At 36.7% G+C, this 12,781-nt stretch overlaps 1 long non-coding RNA gene across 12 annotated transcripts in view; it reads right to left on the bottom strand.

Moving 5' to 3' along the window:
* LOC144298994 (uncharacterized) overlaps positions 1-12,781 on the bottom strand; it is a 67,320-nt gene that overhangs the window by 37,921 nt on the left and 16,618 nt on the right. Inside the window, exon 4 of one of the 12 annotated variants that reach the window (XR_013365823.1) lies at positions 5,236-5,273. The exons of the other annotated variants lie outside the window; for them this stretch is intronic. This is a non-coding gene — a long non-coding RNA (uncharacterized LOC144298994). The remainder of the gene's footprint in view (positions 1-5,235; positions 5,274-12,781) is intronic. 12 annotated transcript variants of the gene reach the window in all.

The following is a 12,781-nucleotide window of genomic DNA, read 5'->3' as shown; positions in this document are numbered from 1 at the left end:
AATTTTATGATAAACTTATAAGGGTCTAATTATTTCAAAACTGTAAACATATAAGCCTCATTTTAAAGAAATTCCAGTTAATAATACACATGCTGGAATGTTTAAAAGGGGAAAGAACACAGATATCTTTTTTTTTTTTTTAACTTTTATTTATTTATGATAGTCACACAGAGAGAGAGAAGCAGAGACAGAAGCAGGCTCCATGCACCGGGAGCCCGACGTGGGATTCGATCCCGGGTCTCCAGGATCGCGCCCTGGGCCAAAGGCAGGCGCCAAACCACTGCGCCACCCAGGGATCCCCAGAACACAGATATCTTAAATTTACTTTGAAATGAATTCAAAATTTTGGATTGAAGGATGACTACATGGAGAAATACGTGATACAGCAAGAACACTAAGAGGTTAATGGTAGAATCTAGGTCTAGCCATATATGTTTGCTGTAAAATTCGTCCAACTTTTCTACATGTTTGAAATTTTTCATAATAAAATGGTGGGTAGGAGCACCTGGATGGCTCAGTCAGTTAAGCATTTCCCTTCGGCTCAGGTCATGATCTCAGGGTCCTGAGATTGCTTCCTTATATCAGACTCCCTGCTCCGGCGGGGGTGCCTGCTTCTCTCTCTGCCTCTGCCTCTGTCTCTCATGAATAAATAAATAAAATCTTGAAAAAAAAAAAAAACAGTGGGGAAAAACCTACATATGCTTCTGGTATTTTAGTGGTTTCTTCTTTTTTAATCCAATGTTCCTGCCAGAGATCCATACTGTTGTAATACTGCAGCTTTACAGTACAGTCTAGTATCTTACACAGAAAGTCTTTTGCATGCCTCTTCTTCAAAATTTTCCAGACTCTTTTCTTCTTGATAAAATTTTTTTCTTTTCCCCAGGGAGAGGGAAAGAAAGGCGGGGGGAGAGGCAAAGAGAATCTCAACCAGTCTCCACATCTAGTGTGGAACCGACATGGGGCTCGATCTGATGTCCCTGAGATCATGACTTGAGCCAAAATCAAGAGTCAGACCTCAGACCCACTGAGGCACCCAGGTGCCCCTCTTCTTGATAAACTTTAAAATAAACACATTAAACTAAAAATATCTTGTTTTGTCTTAAAACAAACTCTTAAGCTTCCAAATAATCCCATCATAATTTGTGTTGGAATTGTATTATGTACAAATATTATCTTAGGAAAGTGTTATACTGTTTTCCAATTTGTTTCTCCATTTATTCAGATGGTTCTCATTTCCTTTATTAAAATTTTGTAACTTTCTTCAAATATTTGCATATTTCTTGTTAAATTCATTTTTCCTAGGTAAATATAGATCTATTCCTATTGTAAACGAGGTCTTTTCTCATATGATATTTTCTTAAAACAGTTAAGAAACTAACAAGTTCTGGTGTATAGAATAACTGGTAATTTTTTTTTAATTGCTTATATTTGGCTGTGTTATTGCTTTTTGAGTTGACTCTTGGATTTTTGAAATATCCACAAAATATTTGTGTTTTAATGATGCAATTTGATCTAAACACGTAGTAAGGGATAGAGGGAGACAGGAGGAGGTGGTTAAGAGTTGTATCATAATGTCAAGCTAAAACTTGAGTGTTTATGACGAGAAGCTTTGTTTCATTAGAACATATAGGAGACTAGTAAGAGAAGTAAACAGTTATACATAAACAAAAAGGGACACATTACTAGAAGCACTTTAGTAAATAGAATTGTGAATGATTTTTTAAAAAGATTTTATTTATTAATTCATGAGAGACACAGAGAGACAGAGAGCAAGGCAGAGACACAGGCAGAGGGAGAAGCAGGCTCCATGCAGGGAGCCCGATGTGGGTGGGACTCGATCCCGGGACTCCAGGACCACACCCCGGGCCGAAGGCAGGTGCCAAATTGCTGAGGCACCCAGGGATCCCTAATTGTGAATGATTTTAAATACACTGTGAGATGCTATTACATTAGTAATAACTGTATTATAGGTATTGCTATTTTACTATGCAACGTTATCTTTAGTATTTTAATCTTTCAAATGTAAAGCCAAAAATTCTGGTTTCAAACTGTGAAGTAAGCTATGTGCTTACTTAGGAAGAAAATAGTTGTTCTCTTGTTGCTGATTTATACATTTAAGACCATTTTAATTTAAAAGTTTCTGATAGTATTAAGCATTATTTTGGAGGGTTTTGCCATTCTTCACCTAGATGGAACAACTCAAAAGTTCATTTGGAAATAAAAAACGTAGAGTTATCTAGAAAAACTCTGATGAGGAAGGAAAGAATGAAAGAATAAAGGAATGAGGTACTGGCCATACCAAATAGCAAAAGCCTCAATTAAGAAAGTGTGGTTCTAGCACCTAATAGGCAGATAAAACAAAACTGGAATAATGGAATTAGACTCTAACACATGGTAAGTTAATATACGGTAGAGGTAGCACTGCAAGTCACTAGGACGGAAACAGGCCATTCAATAAACAGTATTAGAATAACTATTTTAAAAACTATACACCAGGATTCCATATGAAATCAGTTAAATGTAAAAAATGGAAAAAAATTTGGTAAAGGCACTAGAAAAAATTACGGCAAAGTTCTATAATAATTTTAGACTGGGAAAAGCCATTTTAACTAGATTCAAAATTCATAAAGTATGAAAGATATTTAACCTCATAAAAACAAAAAACTTCTGTATAGGAAAAAAATATCACCAAAACACACAATGGACAAAATGGGAAAAATACTTATAATTCATATTACTAAGGGTTAACCTCTCTAATATAGGAGACCAGCAACTTAATAGGAAACCAACCAAAGGATAAAACTAAAATAAGATAAGTTTGTTAAAAATCCAGAAACTTGATAACACATTTTGTTGGCAAGACTGAAGGGAAACAGTCCTACTCATACAACAGTGATAAGAATGTAAATTGGTACAATCTGTACTGGTGGCAATCTGCTACCACTACTCTTCAAATTAAACATGCACCTTTCATTTTACACAGCAATTATATTTTTCAGAATTTTGCCTACTGATATATCAACTTACATGAAATGGTTTTGCCTTACAGCAATGTTTGTAATAGCAAAAGGAAGTTAGAAATTTTAACGTCCACCAGAAGGAGACCAGTTACATAATGAATTATGTACTCAATGGAATATACTGAGGCTGTTAATAGAACTTCTAGATCAGTGGATAAAATAAATGCCTATGTAATTATTTTAGATAGTACCAAATTCCCCTATATAAGGGCTGTGCCATTACGTACTACCACCAGTTATGTATGAGAGCGTCTATTTCCCCACAGCATCTCGAACAGTCTTATAAAATTTCGAGATTTTCACTAAACTAGTAAGAAAGAAATGATATCATAGTGTGGTTTGTTTTAAAACTCAAGGTTTTTTGAGGCAAAATTTACATACAATAACATTCACCTTTTTTGGTGTAGTTAGATGGGTTTTGATAAATATGCTCATGTGACCACCACCATACCAAACATTTCCCTCCTGTCTTTTTTTTTTTAATTTTTTTATTTATTTATGATAGTCACAGAGAGAGAGAGAGAGAGAGAGAGAAGGAGAGGCAGAGACATAGGCAGAGGGAGAAGCAGGCTCCATGCACTGGGAGCCCGACGTGGGATTCGATCCCGGGTCTCCAGGATCGCGCCCTGGGCCAAAGGCAGGCGCCAAACCGCTGCGCCACCCAGGGATCCCTTCCCTCCTGTCCTATTCCCACTACGCGTAGTCCCTGACAGCCATGGATCTGATTTCTGTCTCTAAAGTTTTGCCTTTTCCAGAATGTTATAGAAACATAATCAGTGTATATAGCCTTTGTGTCAGGTCTCTCTCACTTAGCATAATATTGGTATCAATAGTTTGTTCCTTCTTATTGCCATATAGAATTCTGTTGTATCACATATTGTGGTGTTGATTTGAACTTCTGTTACTATGAGTGGGGCTGAGCATTGTTAAATACATTCAAATGCCATTGACTCTCTGCCCAGTCTCAGTCTTTTATTGGGTTTCTGATCTCATTTTTTGTGAGCTCCTTGTAGACTGAGATTAGCCTCTGTAACATAGGTTGCAAACACTATTTCCCAATTTGTTATTGATTTGACTGAGTGCAGTGTGAGGATTAGATCCATTATTTTTTTCTCAAATTGTGATCCAGTGATCTCAACACTACTTATTTTTTTTAATATATATTTTTTTTAATTTTTATTTATTTATGATAGTCACAGAGAGAGAGAGAGAGGCAGAGACACAGGCAGAGGGAGAAGCAGGCTCCATGCACCGGGAGCCCGATGTGGGATTCGATCCCGGGTCTCCAGGATCGCGCCCTGGGCCAAAGGCAGGCGCCAAACCGCTGCGCCACCCAGGGATCCCTCAACACTACTTATTAAAGAGACTGTCTTTGGGCGCTTGGGTGGCTTAGTTGGTTAAACATCTGCCTTTGGCTCAGGTCATGACCTCAGGGTCCTGGGATCAAGTCCCACGTCAGTCTCCCTGCTCAGCAGGGAGTCTGCTTCTCCCTCTGCCTCTGCCCTTCCTAGCAGCTCATGGTCCCTCTCAAATAAATAAGTAAAATCTTAAAAAAAAAAAAAGACTATCTTTGATTTGCTTTGAGATGGCAAAATCCATATACCAAATCTCCATATTTATGGGTCTGTTTTTGGAATTTCTCTTCTGTCCCATCAATACATCTATAATGTTACCACATCTCTCTTTTTAAATTCTGAAGGCTTTATGATGTTTCAATACTTGTTAGGGCTAACCCACACTCTACTCATTACCTTTCTTTTTCAGGGATTTCCTTACTATTTTTACTTTTTTATTTTTCCATATGCATTTTATAAATAATCTGCTTCCTTGAAAAAAAACTTGTTGATATTTTTACTAGGATTGTGCTTTTTTTCAACATGGAGAGAAACTGACATCTTTGTGATATTGAAACATCCTTTTCAAGAACACATAGCATCTTTCCATTTGTTCAAGTCTACATTTGTGTATTTCAAGAATGTCATAAAGTTATCTTCATATAACATTTAAACATTTCATTAACTTCATTCCTAAGTACTTTATTGTCTTTGAAATGACAATAAAGTTATCTCTTTCATTGGTCTAGGTGGTCATTGTATATATGAGGTTACAGATTTTTGATTTTTGTGCATTAATTTGAAGAAAACACATTTTGAACTATATAACTTTATTTGATTTCAATCTAGATTAAAATTGTTGAATTCAAAAAGATTTTTACCTTTGAATTCAGCAAATTTAGAGTTTTCATCTCGTTCTCTGTAGAAAAGCATTCATATCACAAAATCATCCATAACAACTACACATTCTATTAATAATCCTAAGAAGCAGCTAAGGATAACATAAAACTAAAAGACAACAAGACTTTTCTTTAAGATTATCTTTTTAGGTTAAAATTAATACAAATAAAGAAGAATGCTTATATTATCACCTGTGTGAGGAAAGAACTTTAGAAGTAAGCACATTAATATGGTCACTTTTTAAAAATATGCAATGGATTTCAGTTAGTGGCGAGAAAGAAGCAGTGTTTCTCCTATATGACAAAGATACTAATAAAAGTATTTGAATTAAGATCTGTCTTAAGCTGAGACAGAACATTTAGATGTTATACTAATATTTAATGTAAAAACATTTTCATCTATATTATACTGTCAACCAGCCACAGAAACAAGGACTTAATTCCAAAGGAAAAATCACAACACATTAAATAGTAAAGACATGTCATATAAGAAGTTCACTGTTGATGCATACAACAGCAATAATTTTACTATGTATTCATTTTTATTTATTTAATTAAATTAATTAATTAATTAATTAATTAATTTATTAAATTTTTATTTATTTATGATAGTCACAGAGAGAGAGAGAGGCAGAGACACAGGCAGAGGGAGAAGCAGGCTCCATGCACCGGGAGCCTGATGTGGGATTCAATCCCGGGTCTCCAGGATCGCGCCCTGGGCCAAAGGCAGGTGCTAAACCACTGCGCCACCCAGGGATCCCTGTATTCATTTTTATAAAGTAGAACATCCTTTCATTGTCTATGATTTGGTATTATTATGAACAGTAAAAAACTGTATGGTTTTTTCCTTTATTTTTTTCTTCCCTCACTCTGTTTTGTTTTTCACTTTAAAGGTTTGACATCAAGGTACTCTAGTGTTGCAGTACAGGCTCAATGATTATTTATTGATTGCTTTCTAACCAGTTTAATTTAATAACAAATATTTTAAAAACTCGACACTTTTAAAATACTATGTATTCTGGAATCTCTCTCTTGCCACCGCTTAACCTTATGGGAAGTGAACTGTAAGAAAAATTAGAGAAGCCAGAAAACTTTATTTATTATAAATGACAAGGAAAGGAGCTCAGAAGTCACTGTACTCCTCCAGTTTAGCAGAATATTCCCTGCAGCATCAAGTCTTATCTCTAATAGATAATATGTGAGAAGATTCTACACAAGTGAAAACAGAAAATGCAATTACATTTTATTGCAAGAAATTTGGAAAACGTATTTTTAACAAAGTTAGCTATTCAAAAGTGTTACCTTAGGCTGTCTCTTAATAGCTCCTTTTCACAAGTGTGAAATTTAATGAAGGAAACTGCACTTACAAGCAAGACCAAAATGGTATCTTAATTACTAGCTGCATTTTCTTAGGCAACAAGAGATTAAATGGAAAGAGAAATTAGTTTTACAAATGGCATCATACATCTTTATGTTACACCCCCCTCCATCAAGACACAGATGGTTATGTATCTGAAACTTCCTCATATTGTAGGCAATTTTCTTTTCCTTGGGCACACCCAAATCCATCACTGCTCTAAATTATATAGTATTTTGAATCACTTACAAGACTGAAATGGTTTCTCATAATGATTTAACATTTACTGACCACAGGGAATGGACTTTTCCCTCCCTGGACTCTGCATGAATATGAAACTTAAGACCTGTTGAAGCTACTGGCTCTATAACATTGCAGCATCCTCATGACACACAGTTCAGAGAAATAACTCAACCTGATCTAATGCAAATAAAGGATTCCTGGTCCACTTACCACTGTCAAATCTCCCAGCCAAAGCTTAAAGTCATGGCTAATACTATTGCCTATCATGTAATTCAGCTCTTAAAATAGGGACTCATGAGGGTCCATGTGGAATGGCTCTCCTCAAATGTCTACAAAACTAAAGCATTATAAAGAGCCCAGAGACTTTGCATTCTAATCATGTAGTAACACCTACAGGAAAAACAGTTCCACATATAACAAAATTATAAACACTGGACAAAATATATTTTTACAAATTACCTAAAAGCACTGGAAAGCAATCAAAAGAAGGGAAATTCTATAGTGGAGTATTGAGCACTAGGACGGGTTTTGCATTTTTTACCTCGGGTAGGCCCCAATCCATGCCATGTCAAGAGGCAAAAATGCAGATTTAAATAATCTATAGTCTTCCTTGTTCAAAAGGAAAGATTTCAGGACAAATGCAGCAGCTGGTGAGGAAGAAAATGCTATAAAGGAGAGGACAAGAGAGGAGTATCCCAAAACTGTGTCATAAACACCATCCAAATCTCTGGCTAACCCCTGAAGCACACACATGAACAACAGACTCCCAAGTAGCCACATAAAGATCAAAGAGCCAAACAAAATTTTGAACGTTCCCCACTGTGGAGTAGATGAGTTTCCAGTTCCAGTTCAGACAACCTAATGGGTGGATTTAAAAAAGAAAAGAAAAAATTCCCAATTTTCTTAGGAGGAATACAACAGAATTCAAAGTCTTTATAGTACATCATTTACAATGTCTAGGATAAAATCCAAATGTACTTCACATAACTTTGAAACAGGAAAATTCAGGCCATACTCAGAGACTCACAGACATCAATGGAGGCTGACCCTGACAGGACCCAACCTGTTGAAATTTACAACGAAAGAATTTAAAGTAGCTATTACAATTATGTTCTAGGACACAAGGAGAAAACACTTATAAGGAATGAATAAATAAAAAAGTCAGCAGAGAAGTGGACAGTATGTAAAAGGACTAAATGGATATCTTAGATTTGAAATTACAATATCTAACATAGGAAAAATTCCCTGGATGGGTTAATATCATCTTGAAGATAATAGGAGGGCACATGAACTTGAAGAGACATCAATAGAAATTAGACAATATTTACAGAGAAAATAATATTTTAAAAAATGAATGGAGCTTTGGGGACTTGGGATAAATGAAGAGGTTAAACTTGATTCCTAAAACAGAGAAAGAGAAAAATCTGAATGAATGAATAATGACCAAAAACTCACTCAATAGGGTGAGTACTTTCTACTTACAAGAAATTCAGAAATCCCCAAAAAGGATAAATACAAGGAAGAATATGCGTAGGGACAGCCATAATCAAAATGATGAAAACTGAAATTAAATAGAAAAATCCTGAAAGCAGCCAGAGGAAAATGTCTTCCTCCTATAGACACACCAGGACTACAACTATTTACAGAGCAAGTCTCTGTGAGAGCAGAACAGATCTCCCGCAGCTAGGAATATAAAGTAAATGCCACAGGAAAGGCAGAACATGGTCTTCTCAGAACTGATACCCCTGGTGCAACAACCCAAGTGGGATGGATACCACAGGGACAGCAGTCCTCCCTGAAGAGTGAAGGGTTCAAGCCCTACATTGCGGACCGTGTCCTTAGGACCTGTACTGAGAAGATAAACTCCCATTACTTCTGGCTTTGAAAGTCAGTGGGTCTTAACTGGGGGAGTGCTGGAGGGTTATAGGAAACTAAGACTGCTCTTAAAGGGTCCTGCACAAATTCACTAGCTCCTAGATCTAGCACAGAGCCAACAGTTTGTATAAGTCACATGTGAAGATTTGGTAAGTTTAGGGCATGTGCAGAGAGTACAAAGATTGGTAGGAACCTTCTCTGGAAACAGAAGTGCTGGTAGAGCCATTTTTTAAAAAAGATTTTATTTATTTGAGAGAGAAAATGACTGTGGGGGGAGGGGCAGAGGGAGAGGGAGATGCAGACTCCCTGCTGAGCAAGGAGCATGGGTCTTGATCCCAGGACTTGGAGATTATGACCTGAGCTGAAAGCAGATGCTCAACTGAGCCACCCAGGTGCCCTGGTAAGAGCCATTATTATTATTACCCTCCTACCACAGGAGCTACCTTCTAGCTGTTCTAGCATTAGTGGGTGCCATTTCTGATACTTTCCATCTGCCTTGCTAGAACTGCTCTCCTGCCCTGGTGTTCACCTCTAGACCTGTCCACTCAACTGACCCACCCCAGCAGATGGCCTTCCAATGTTGTTCCCACCCTGCTGGACACAGCAGGGAGCCTTGGCTGGGACTGCTGTACCCCCAAAGTGGCTCTCACTCACCAGCACACCTGCAATAGTTGTGGCTGGGCCTTGCCAGCCACACCGGGGGCTAGCCATGCATACCAGCACACCCAGAGCAGCTGAGTCTGGGCCTCTCAGCCAGCTGTGCCAGGAGCCAGCCCCGCCTATCAGTGTGTGTGCTGCAATTGCTGCTGGGCATTGCAGCCAGCAGACTGGGTCACCAGCCTTGCCCACCAGCATGCCTGCAACAGTCACAGGCCAGCCAACAGGATGGTGCACACAGCTCACACAAGGGCCACTCCTTCAAAACCTGAAGATATAACTGATCTACCTAACAGACAAAAACACACACACAGTGTCAGATAGATGAGGAGACAAAGGAAGATGTTCCAAACAAACAAACAAACAGAAAAGCAAGATAAAACGTTAGAAAAGAAACTAAAAGAAGGGATAAGTTATCTACCTGATAAGGAGTTCAAAGTAGCGATTGTACAGGTGCTTATCAAACTCAGGAGAAGAATGGGCAAATAGAGTGAGAATTTCAAGAGAAAGAAAATATGGAAAAGAACCAATTAGAACTAAAGAATACAATAACTGAAATAAAAAACACACTAGAGAAAACCAAAAGCAGATCAGATGACAGAGGAGAACTGATCAGCAGTTTAGGACACAGGGCAGTGAAAATCAAGATAAGCAGCAAAAAGAAAAAAGAATTTTTAAACCTAAGGATAGTTTAAGGGACCTCTGTGACTACTAGATCAAGTGTACTAACATTCACATTATTAAACTCTTCAAAGAAGTGAGAGAGGAAGACAGAAAACTTATTTGAAGAAAAAGCTGAAAACTTCCCTAAACTCAAGAAGGAAACAGATATCAGGTCCAGGAAACATGCAGAGCTCCAAATAAGATAAACTCGAAGAGGGACACATTGAGAAACACAGAAATAAAAATGCCAAAAATTAAAGGGAGAGAGTCTTCAAAGCATCAAGAGAAAAGCAATTAGTTACACACAAGGGAATGTCTATAAGACTTCTAGGTGACTTTTCAGCAGATCATTTGCAGACCAGAAGGGAATGGCAGGATACCTTCAAAGTGCTGAAAGGATAAAACCTAAAACCAAGGATGATCTACCCAGCAAGGTTATCTTTCAGAACTGAAGGAGAGATAAACAGTTTCCTAGATTAATAAAAAAAAAGTTAAAAGAGTTCATCACCTCTAAAACGGCCTTACATGAAATGTCACAGGGATTTCTTTGAGCAGAAAAGGCCAAACTTGAAGTTAAGAAAACTGTGAAAGAAAAAAATCTCACAGGTAAAAACAAACACATAATAACAGTACTGGATCAACCACTTATAGGGCTAGTATGAAAATTAAAAACCAAAGTAGTAAAAGCAAGTATAATAGTTAATGTATATACAAATAAAAAGATGTAATATATGATGTCAAAAACATAAAATGGTTGGCTAAAAATGTAGCACTCTTAGAATACAGTTCAACTTAAGTAGCCATCAAAAAATAGATTGCTATATACAGAGGGTGTTACAGATGAACCTTATGAAAACCACAAACCAAAAACCTGTACTATTTACACATAACATCTCACACACACACACACACACACACACACACACACAAAGAAATCCAAACATAACACTAAATACAGTCAACAAATCACAAGGAAAGAGAGCAAGAGAAGAAAGGAACAGAGAAGAGCTACAAAAACCACCAGAAAACAACAAAATGTCAGTAAGTACATATCTATCAAAAATTACTTTAGGGGCAGGGTGGCTCAGCGGTTGAGCATTTGCCTTTGGCTCAGGGAGTGATCCCAGGGTCCTAGGATTGAGTCCTGCATCAGGCTCCCCCCAAGGAGCTGTTTCTCCTTCTGCCTATATCTCTCATGAATGAATAAATAAATAAAATCCTTAAATATAATTACTTTAAATGTAAAAGGACTAAATGTTCCAATCAAAAGGCACAGCATAGGCAAACAGATAAAAAACCAATACTCATCCATATGTTCCCTGAAGAGCCTTACTTCAGCCCTAAAGACACATACAAACTGAAAGTAAAGAGATCGAAAAAGACATTCCATGCAAATAGAAATGAAAGAAAGCTGTAGTAGCAATCCTTGTATCAGACTAAGTAGATACAAAGACTGTAACAAAAGAAAAAGAAAGGCATTACATAATGATAAAAAAATAAATGCAATAAGAGGATATAATAACTGTATCTATGCACTCAAGACAGGAGCACCTAAATACACAAGGCAAGTATTAACAGACATATAAAAACCTGACAGAAATACAACAATAGTTTGGGACTTTAACATCCCACTTACATCAATGGACAGATAATCCAAACAGAAAGTCAATAAGGAAACAATGGCCTTAAACAACACATTAGACCAGACAGACTATTGATATAAACAGAATAATCCACTCCCAAACAGCAGAATACATATTCTTTTTAATTGTACATGGAACATTCTTCAGGATAGATCACATGTTAGATTACAAAAGAAGTCTCAATAACTTTAAAAAGATTTTGTATCAATCATCTTTTCTAACCACAACAGTGTGAAACTAGAAATCAACTTCAAGAAAAAATATGAAAAAATACAAATATGTGGAGGCTAAATAACATGCTACTCAACAACCAATGAGTCAATAAAGAAATCAAACAGGAAATAAAAAAATACCGAGACAAATAAAAATGGAAACACCTTCCAAAATACAAGAGATGTGGCAAAAGTAGCTCTAAGAGGGAATTTTAAAGCTATATCGGTCTAACTCAAGAAACAAGAAAAATATCAAATAAACAATCTTTTTTACATCAAAAGGGACGAGAAAAAGAAAAAACAAAAGCCAAAGGTAATAGAAGGAAGGAAATAATAAAGATCGGAGCAGAAATAAATGGAATAGAGACTGAAAAAAAACAAAACAAAAGATTAATCAAACTAAGGTCTCTTTCTTTGAAAAGATAAATAAATGTGATAAATCTCTGGCCAGATTCCGCAACCCCCGCAAACCCAAATAAAAGAAAAAATGAAAGAAAAGTAACAACTGACACCACAAATATACAAAGGATTATAAGAGATTACTCTGATAGTTATATGCCAACAAATTAGATAGCTAAGAAGAAATGGATACATTCCTAGAAACAAGTAATCTTCTAACACTGAATCAGGAAGAAATAGAAAATCTGAACAGACTGATTACTAGCAATGAAATTGAATTGATAATCAAAAAACTCCCAACAGGGGCACCTGGGTGACTCAGTCGTTGAGCGTCTGCCTTTGGTTGTGATCCTGGGGTTCTGGGATCAAATCCCTGCATGGAGCCTGCTTCTCCCTCTGCCTATGTCTCTGTCTCTCTCTCTCTGTATCTCTCATGAATACATAAGTAAAAATCTTAAAAATATATATATAAAAGAACT

The sequence above is a fragment of the Canis aureus genome, chromosome 27 (assembly GCF_053574225.1).
Source record: "Canis aureus isolate CA01 chromosome 27, VMU_Caureus_v.1.0, whole genome shotgun sequence".
NCBI classification, from domain to species: Eukaryota; Metazoa; Chordata; class Mammalia; order Carnivora; family Canidae; genus Canis; species Canis aureus.
This window is presented reverse-complemented; position numbering and strand designations above follow the sequence as displayed.